The sequence below is a fragment of the Nothoprocta perdicaria genome, unplaced genomic scaffold, assembly GCF_003342845.1.
Source record: "Nothoprocta perdicaria isolate Ctin4 unplaced genomic scaffold, notPer1 scaffold_7, whole genome shotgun sequence".
Taxonomy (NCBI): Eukaryota; Metazoa; Chordata; class Aves; order Tinamiformes; family Tinamidae; genus Nothoprocta; species Nothoprocta perdicaria.
This window is the reverse complement of record NW_020455976.1, coordinates 7712297-7722833: the sequence shown is the minus strand read 5'-3', so window position 1 is coordinate 7722833 and position 10537 is coordinate 7712297.

The window sequence follows — 10537 nt, the reverse complement described above, 5'->3', positions numbered from 1 at the left end:
ACACGGACACACAGATACATGGGCACATGGACACACAGACACACGGATACACAGTTCACAGATGCACAGACATGGACGCACAGATACACGGACACAGACACGGATACACAGACACACAGATTAATGGACACACAGACACACAGACACACAGTCACATGGGCACAGACACAGATACATGGGCACATGGACACACAGAYGGGCACAGACACATGGACACACAGATATGAGGACATACAGACACATGGGCACAAATACCCAGACACACAGTGCACAGACACATGGTCACGGACACACAGATATGCAAACACACAGACACAGAGACACACAGACATACAGACACACAGACACGCAGACACATGGGGCATATGGACACACGGACACACAGACACAGGCACAGACACATGGATACAGATACACAGACACACATGTACACAGACACATATACATGGATACACAGACACACAGACACACGGACACACACACACAACATCATGTGTTGCCTGCGCCGCATACACACTTGCTGCTTTAAGGTTAAGATATAGCGGCTTGGCAATGCGGGTGAGGGTCAAGCTGAGAACAAGTCTCGAGGGGCTTGATCTTCAGCTGCTGAGAACTGCAGTGAGGAGCAAAGTGGGCACGAGCCTCACRTGTTTGTCAGGTGCCCTAGCCACTGTGCTGCACTTGCCAGTGCAAACCCGGAGGAACTAGTGTCTTTTGGGGAGATCCCATTTGCACCATAGCACAAAAATAGCAGCCCCTTGTTTTGTAGGTAAGGGAATGGACAGTGTGAAAGGAAATTCCTTGATACATAGTTTTTGTCTGTGACGAAAATTATGGCAATAGTCGTTCACTAGCCAGCCTTCAGCCCTCTGGCTAGCTTGAGGAGTGTCATTTTGACAATAAAAAGCAAGAATCTGAGATAACRCTGATTTCTCCCTTGTATCTCACCTGGTTCCTATTCACTCCTGTTGAATTTCCAGTCTAGTACAAGGTGGAAGTAGAATGGAGAGATATCACAGTAGCTCTGGCGAAGCACTGCCTGTGAGCACCCTGCCTGAGAGTATCCGTGGTCACACAGGACCCAGGCTGGCTCTTCATTTCTCTCATTTTCATCTCAGCAGCAGCTGCTGAACACACTGCTGCAGCATCTCCTGCATGTTCCATGGCAGTGAAATGTGGGACATCTTTGAGTAGATGGGCAGAGTTTCAGCTCTGCACATGCAGAGACAAGTGCAAAGGGGCTGCTAGCAGTCTCCACTACGTGATGCCTGAATCAGACCACTGCTATATCCCAAAAGACTCACGAGAAGTGGTGCACTCCTGCCTGCCTCAGGATGGTGAATTAAGCCAATCATTTGAAACATATATAAAAAAAAAACCAACAACAAAAAAAAAAACAGCTCAGGAGATGGATTCAAAGGCATGAGATGTTTCCAGGTACTTGCTGGAAGAAGCAAGGAACATGGTCAACAGGTAATCATCTTTCTTCATGTGATTTAATGTTTGCACATCTTTCTGCCAACTCACAGGGCTGAGGACACATACACATGCACAGGGACAGGGGAGATGCTGAAACTTTTAGGGGCTGAAGAATTTATAATCCTACCAGTAGATTGCATCCACATACGTAGATACATAGGTACATAAATGTTATCATGGTACTTATATTTTTCCAAGATAGAAGTACAGAAATGTGCTTTCCTTTGCATAGTCTCTCCTCTCACTTTGCAAGATGCCAACACATCCCAGCAAGTGCATCCATTCCAGTGCTCGACTCTTCCTTTTGCTTGTACCAAGATTTTCTTTGCTCATGAAATCTTGACCCCTTAGTTATCATGTCTATGCTGTCCATGCTGTTACACACCTGCAGTGTGAGCAAAGCTTATTTTATTCCTCCAGTCCTACAGGGACAGTGGCCACACAAGATCATCCATAGAACAGCAAGGATGCAGGTCACAGGACATGGTCATTCATGGGAGCACCCGGCTGGAAGAGAGACCCTCTTTCTCCATTAGCTCTAGACCAGCACCTACATGGGAGAGAGCGGAAGCACCATCAGTGATACAGGCAGGTGAACTCTCGGATCAACACAACAGGAAAAGTTGTCCAGACTTTTTAAGTTCATGTGCTGCCAAATTCAAAAAATCCCGGATTCAAAATGTTTTGCTTTGGTGGACAGAAATGCACCAACTTCTCTCTCCAGATTTTTTTCTCCAGCATAAATAAAGACTGAATCATCAGAAATATTGAAGTTTCTGAGTAATACCTTCTTCGGGGAAAAATATATATGGTGGGTAGAGGGTTGTAGACAAATGACTATCAGGTCAACACTTATAACACTTGAGTTGCAGCTTGAAACAGTGTTATTAGAACGAGACAGGGAAGAGCTTCAGGCACGCTAAAGAGAAATATTTTTCTGGCATTTTCAAAGGATGATTTCAGTGAGATCTCTCTATCAGGTGCATTTATAAGCTGGCGGTTGTGACCTTGGGGCCAGGCCTGTCCAAGGGAAAAGAGGAGCTCCGTGAATCCYGCTGCACTGCCAGCCTTGGCCGGTCTGAAAGTGCTTTATGGCCCCATTTAGTGGTGATTGCTACAGCAGGGGTGCCACAACCCTGCTCCTACATATGCACTGCAATCTCTATTGATTAATATTTGCAAAGCAGTCAGGCAGCCCCAGCTACTGGGTACTACATAAGAACAAAAAGACAGAATAAAAAATTACAGTCACAAACCAGCAAATTCACAGTATTTGGGAAACAGTTTCAAATGATATTTTAACTCAAGCTCCAACTGGTTGATTGTAAATTCAGTAAGTTTGGGGTTTTCTCAGAATTGAAACCCTTAGATTAATCCTTTAGTTACTTATTCACCTCATACTAAACRCATTAAATATAATGTCCTAACTGGGTGGGGAATCTGGTTTATGTGGGCTTTTTTTTCCCTTCATCTGTTCCATTAAGTCACGCCTGCCTCAGGTGGATTTTATAAATAAAGGAGAAGATTGAAAGTAATATTTATATTTATTAAGCCTGTAACATATTTGTGAGCATTAGAATATTTTCAGAAGTTGGGAAAATACCTCATTTTCCTGCATAATTTTTTCATTAACTACACTATCTGCCTGTCCCAGATGTGCAGATTCCACTGGCACAAGAGGTGTTCTGATAATTCCCTTTGTTTATGGTATTAGAGGTAGATTATTGTTGATCTTATTCTTATTTGTAACATGTTTGCCTCACTAGGACAGTAATTGTGTCAAGCAAGTTGGAGTCCAATCTGCGAAGCTGAATGTTCAGAACTGCGGAAGAAAGGCTCCAATTTTTCAAGCAGCAGGCGCATTACTCCTCCACTTGGATTATTAAATTCTAATTATAGCCTGTTGATCCAGTTACAATGTTGTTTGTAAATCTAAATATGGTTCTCTAAAGCCTTCACTGATATGCATTTTATTTCTTAACCTGTTGATGCTTTGTAAAAAAAAAATAGCAGTTTGCCTAATGCAGCAGGTGGAGGTTAGCTCCTGAACAAGCTCTCCTTCGCATACGGTTACGGACGAGTTCTTATCAGTAGAGGTAACCAGAACAATGGTAGCCAATACATTCCATGTGGTGATTGGCACCTATGGACTCACTTGAGCYGGGATCCAGTGTGGGCAGTGGACCAGGCTCTTCCAAGAAAGTCACCTCAGCGATTCCTGCTACAACAGCAATGAATGGACGAAGGGACTGCAGTGCCTTTCGTCTCTTCTGCTCTTCTACTGTGATGTTTAGTGGGGTTGGTCTCTGTTATAAGTGAGTTTTAGCTCTTCACACTGCATTAGAAGTTACTTTGAGGGGTGCATTTTGTGTGTGTAGTAAATGGATTGAGTCCAGGTCCAGGGAACGTGCATAATCCAAGGGGTAGTCAGTCTTCTGCAGTGACCATGAAGAGTCTTCATACCCTTTCCAGCCCTTCTCTTTCCTCAGATCTTTTGAAATTTAAATAGAAGGAAAGCAGAGCTGCACGAGCCAAGTGATGTGAGCCCAGGTAGCAGGAAATGCTGCATTTCAGATGTGCTAAAAGCTCCCGCTCTGTAGCTCTATGCCCTTGGCATACCTGAGCATCTTCCCTTGCTTATAAGAGTAAAAGAGTGGTTCACATGGACGAAAACACAGTACCTGATGATTGTGTTCTCTGAGCCCATCCCAACCCATTTCTTCCAAGCCTTCTTCAAGATACAGAAGATTTTTGTGCTCACACTGCTCATAGACACCCCTGGCAAAGGCTTTCTGATGGCATCAGCCATGTTTCCRATGCACTGGGTGAGGGGGGACAGTGCTGGGCATGGAAAGCCCCCTGTGAGCCCCCAGGTGAGCACCAACCAACGCGGGGACAGTCCTGGGGCCAGGTGCAGCTCCGTGCAGTAGAGTGTGTGCCGTGTCAAGGGAGTGCAAAGGACGGGAGTGAAGTAGCCCAGCTCCTCCCTTTATCCCTGTCATTCAAAATGAAGGGAGCTGCTCCTCCTTTGGGTAAATGATGGGAAAGGTCCACGAGAGATTTTCCACTGAAGTGTTTGCCCAGAAGAGCTCAGAAGGAGCTTTGGGCACAGGTATCTGAACACACTGGTGCTCCCAGGAGGTGCCACCCCTCCCAAGTGATCATCTMCCATGAGCCTGACAAATTCACCAGCCAAGAGGGAAGATCCTGTCACCTCCCYTGCAAATAGCACTCGAGGCTGTAACTTCGTCCGGCCAAACGGGGGACAAGCAGCTTGATAGATGCTGAAGGCAGCGCGACAGCTCGATGCTGTGATGGCCAGTGGGGGAGCAGGACCCTCACACACACACACGTCCCCGGCCCCTGTGCGGGGGTAATGGGGCTGCGTCTCCTGGAAGCTGCAACTGCATCTCCCCAACGCAGGAAAACGGAGGAAAAGGAAGGAAATCTCCCAGTCCCGGGCAGCGCCCGCCGCGCACGTGCGGCCCGGGCGGCGGGTGGGTGCGGGGGCTTGGCCGCCCCCGCTGCGCGGAGCAGGCGGCGGACCCAGCCCGCGGGTGCGGAGCAGGGCGGCGCGGTGCCCTGCGCGCTGGCGCAGCCGGGGAGGCGCCGGTTTTACCCCAAGGGGCAGGTTGCTGGATCTCCGTGGGATTGCACCCCTCTGGTCCCCCATGAAGAGCCCCTTCCCCCTCCCTCCGTCCCGGTAGGAGCTGCGAGTAACTAGAGACTCTCGGAGCCCGCCCGAGAGGCTGGCCGTGCCTGGCTCTGAAGCCGCAGCACCAAGCTCCAAAGATCCCTCCGAGCCCGAAGGGAAGGATTTAAACCCGCTGGATTTTGAACTGTCGCCTTTTCTCCCCACGTCTCTCCGCTCCTGTTCCTGGGGAGGGAAAGTACTGAGGCAGCCCCAGCCCGCGCCTGGGGCTGAGTAGCAGCCCCTGTGCTCGCCCCAGAGGAGGGGGAGACACGCCGGGAGGGAATGGGCTCCGAAGGGGCGCCCCGTCCAGMGGCGCCCCAGGGCCCTGCAGCCCCCTCGCCCTCCCGGGCAGCCCGTCCCGTCCTCAGGGGGCTGGGGAAAAGCCGCAAGGGGGGCGGTTTTCCCTGAGCGTTTCACCGTTGCTGGCGTTTCTAGCAAGCGCTGTCCCCGCAGGCGGCGAGCAGAGGCGCGGGGCCGGCTAGAGGCGGCTCCGGCCACAGCGGCCGCGGGGCGCGTCACGGCAGGAGTCACAAACCCCCCTTGGGTACCTGCAGACCCTCCTGCAGCGGCGCCGCGCCGGTTCGCTCCGCGGGGACAGCCAAGGGGATGCTCCTCCGACAGGGAGCAGAGATCCGGCTTCCTGGGCGAGCGCCGGGTGCCGGAGGGAGGGAAAACCCGCAATTTAGGGTCTCTCGGGCAGGAAACGAGGTCTTTAAACGGCTTTCCCAAAGCGACTCAAGTCATTCGGAAAATAACTCATAAGTTCGGCGAGGCTCCGGGCTGAGGTGCCCGGTCTCGGCTCCGGGTCGGGCTCGGCGCCGTCCCAGAGCCCCGGCGGCCGYGGTAGCCCCGGGGCCAAAACGCTTTCGAGATCGATCTCGTAGATTGGCACAAAGAAAATATTTGCAACATCACATCGCGCACTTTGATTCGCTGTGTTTGATTTTTACTTTAATGGGATGGAAAAAAAAAAAAAAAGTCATTTTCCAGTCTCTTTTTCTCATGCTGGGTTCGCTGTGCTGTTTTGTCAAGCGAAGACCATCGAAGACAGAAAAAAAAATAACCTCTTTTACGGAGAGAAAATAATAATAATAATAATAATAATAATAATAATAATAAAACCAGTGGGCCCCGCTTTTCAGACACAACCTCTGTTTCCTCCTTCTCAAAAAGACGAACGTAGATTTTGCAAAAACGTGTCTCAGTTAAAAACAGTCTGCCCGCTACGGGGAGAGGTTTAAAATAACTAGTAAATAATCTAATGATTCTCACTTTATTAAAAATAAACAAATACATAAACGAATAAGTTCCACTAAATTGTTCAGTTGCTACTACATTATTTAATATCTAATTGGGTTTTTAGATGCAGAGTAATATCCTCAAAGGACAAATTCCTGTTACCTAAAACGATTTTACTTGTGCCCTCACATGCGAGATACATTATTGATCCAGGAAAAGGTATTTTGGGGACTAACAAATCTCCCTGATATTGTTTTTACTCGAAAGAAATTAATTTAATTTTCAGGTTCCAAAGAGCACCCTAAAGCAGTATTTCTCGTTTTCTATGCTTTCCTCCTTCCCGCTCGTTTTTCTTTCTTTTATTTTTTTATTCTTCCAATCCTTTTCTTTTCCTTTTTTTTTTCTTCCTGTCGTAAAACCATAATCGCTGTTCACTATGAGGAGATAAAGGAAAAACACACACTCTCAGCCTGACATTTTTTATATTTTCCTTTCCAGTTTCCGTCTCAGCTGAACAAGCTCCAAGTCTCCGCTTTTCCCGGCCGTGCCACAAGCCGCGGTGCGCGCGGTGCTCGGTCGGACCCAGCACCGGGCCCCGGCCGGGCGAGCGGGGAGCCCATCACCGTGCTCCAGGCCGGGCAACCTAATCCCGCTCCATCCTGGGAGGTGACACGCACGGGAAAGAAAGAAAAAAAAAAAAAAAAAAAAGAGAGAGAGAGGGAGAAGTTGGGTTTTGTTCCCCCATTGTGTCCGCGCCCTGAATAGAAATCTCCGTGGCTGGAGGGGTTTCCTCCTTCCCGAGTCCTTCCCAGTCCTGGGGGGGTCTCTCCCTGCAACGGCGCTGGGTGCAGGCAGCACCTCACCCGGGCTTTGTTACTATCTTCAACTAGGTCCRATTTCCTTAGACCTAACTCACCCCCGGTGCAAATACAGCGTCAAGCACCAGGTTCCTGATAAAACTTTTTTTTTTCCCCCTTAAAAATAACTCTCCAGCCTTTGATTAGTGTCAGATTCAGCATTTCAGCATGATTCAGGGAGAGGAATGGATGTGTTTGTCAGTGTGTGTGTATATGGGGGCCCCTGCATGACTGCAGAGCATGAGACGAATTTACACTGACTATTTATTTTGTCGCAGATATTTAACCATTTTGTCCTAGAAAAAAAAAAAAAAAAAGTTTTTTGAAACTGCTGCTGCCTTCTAAAACTTTTTGTGTGTGACCTATTTAATATTCCAACCAGAAATCTGCTTCTGGACTAGGAGGGCCTTGGTGCAACCCCAAGCTCCCCTCTGCTGGTTCTGGCACCTCCTTGTGCCATCCTAGTTGTATCAAATCAGTTACTGCTCCTCAAGACTGCCTGAAGAACCAAATGGAGCTTTGTGMAATCCAGTGTAGATGAGATGAATTTTTGTGTGGTTAATTCTGAAATGTTTGGCAGCTTGCCCATCAAACYACGAACACAGCAAAATCCACACAAATTCTCTATTTAATAATTGCTGAACAGGGCAACTAATCCATTCTGAACTGGCAATGGATATTCGTGGCAACAGGCACACAGGAAAAGCCAAGTACTCTGCACTTAGTGGAAAATACTTTCCTCCTGAATGAGGAATTTATGCAACATGTAACTTGGTGGGAGGATACCAATTAAACCTGTGTTTCTGTTAATTCAGATTTTTTTATTTGTTTGTTTGGCTTTTACACAAGGCATTTTATACATTTATATCTACCCSTTTTCTTCTAAGCAAATGATATGGATCTCTTATTCTGAGGAGTAATACCAGATACATGTGCTAAAGACTATGATTCACTCAAACACTAATTAGAGTTACATAAATAGCTAAGATTGATTTTTATCAGTTATTACTACAACGTTTTATTTTAAGAAGTCGGTTCCACTGTATGACCATGTTTTCTGTATTTTATCACTAATATGCAGCAAGCAACATTTCAGCTAAACAGTTTAATGAAAATTAGAGAGGAGAATAGTCTAATAGTCTATTTAATCCATCCTCACACAGTAATATTTTCTTACATTTTTCAGTTCAATTTTAAATTCCCAAGCAAGCTATGAGAACTACTCTCCAGTCTAGTGAGACTGAAGGTCTTCAGGTAACAGGAGGTAGCTCAGAAAAGAGAGAAAATGTAAGAAAAGTTGCTGACAAAAATGTTTTCTGATGGTCAACTATATTTTTTCTCCATTGGTTTTATTTTAGCCCTTAGCTTTAAGTCACACATCACTCTGACAGCTTAAATATGTGTTCTTTCTTCTTCATGTGTACACCTGTCACCATGACCCTGCAATACTTTAAATGTTTTTCTCCCCCTCCTCCCTACCCCAAAGGTTAATAAAAGAGTGCAGGTTCAGCCTGGTCCTCATTCCAGACAGGAGGGTGACTACTTAATTATGTCCGAATTCTGCTCTGTTTCTCCCATTTCGTACATTGTTCACCGGAAGCAAAATCTTTCTTGCATTTTTTTTCTTTCTTTAGAGTGATAGGAGAAGTTGGATTTTTTTTTTTTTTTTTTTTGATTAGACTCCAGTATTCATGTGGTGCTGTTTTCTCTATGAGGCCTTTACATCAGATTTAACCTATAGAGGACAAACGTATGGTATGGCAGCATATGGGCAACTTCTGTGCCTAGTTAATGAAATTAATGTCACATTCACAATACTCTCTGAGCCTGAAGGTAGATTCCCACTTGTACAGAAGCCCTGGACTTGGGGAGCTGCTTTCCCTTTCTCCAACCTCCACATAAATCCCCTTCACTCACCCCCAACACTGCACAATGCAGGTATAGTGTTCAGGAGGGAGGATCACTGAATACATGGGGGAAAAGAACCATTTCCTGGTGACTGTTTTTTCCTGTCTKCTTTACCACGTGTGGTGATGTGCAAGGCTGGGATGAAGGATGGTGCTCATCCTGCTGCAGTAACCACCAGGAGAACCTATGGCCTACTTATATCACACGTCAGCATGACATGCTGTGGCCTATCGCTTTTCTCAGTGGTCAGAGAACTGTGCAAATACAGGCAAGGAGCAAGCCTGTCCCTTGCCCCAAGAAGCTGGACTCTGATTTGATGACAAGCAATTCTCGTCTCTAGGCTAAATGGAATACACTCCAGTAATTGCCTGAGAGACAATAAAACATAAATGAGACAAAGCATTCATTTACAACACTTATTTCTACAACAATGAGAGCAACTGGAAGGGACCATTGTTAAAGATGGCTATTTCCTGCATTGTAATATATGTCTCATCTTGCCCTGATGCTTGTTTATTTTATAAATGTCRCTGCTTTTGCTTTCATATTTATCTACCAGCAGGACACCATTATCCCTTGACAACATTCTGTTCCTTCCCCATTGTCATTACTGCTGCGGCGAGGCTATATTGCTTGGCCTACTTGTAGGGCTTTCTTATATCGTGTTTCCCATTGCTTTTCTGACCTGGACACTGGATGAGGCACAGAGCATAGGTGCAGTGCTAAAAAAGCTGTGTTTGTATGATGTATTAGTGATTCTGTTCCTTTATTATCATGATGATTTTTAAATGCCCTTTGTTGTTGTTGTTTGAATCACCGCTGAGAAGGAGTTAAGTTTAAGCATGTGGGTTGTCCCTGCACTGAGCTTCTGAGATGGACTTGGAGGCTGCCATGGGGGAATTGCACCAGCTTGGCAGCATCAGCAGAGCCAAACATTGCAGCAGATTAGGAAGAACTTGCAAAAACTAGGAAGCAGACACGTTTTCCGCAGATATTTCTTTATTATGGGACAATAGGCATGGGCAGGACCCTAACCCTGGTGGGTGAACCTGCTCCGTGGGGCCTCGCAGCACCAAAATGGTAGGTTGTGAGCACACCTGAATACACGTGAGAACAATGTAGGGCCTGAGGCAAAGACCTTTCAAGTCAAGGAGAGAGTATTTCCATTGATTTCAAGGACTTCAGATCAGTTCTTTGAACACGTTCTCATGTAGGGTGCCCCATTAAAGCACCCTGTTTTTATTTAAGCCCACACTGCCCTGCTGCACATCTCTCTTGGTGATCTCAGAGCATCACCTTCAGACCAGGAACAACCCAGACCTGTTACGGACCACTCTGCTTCTCCTTTCAAGTGCTGTAA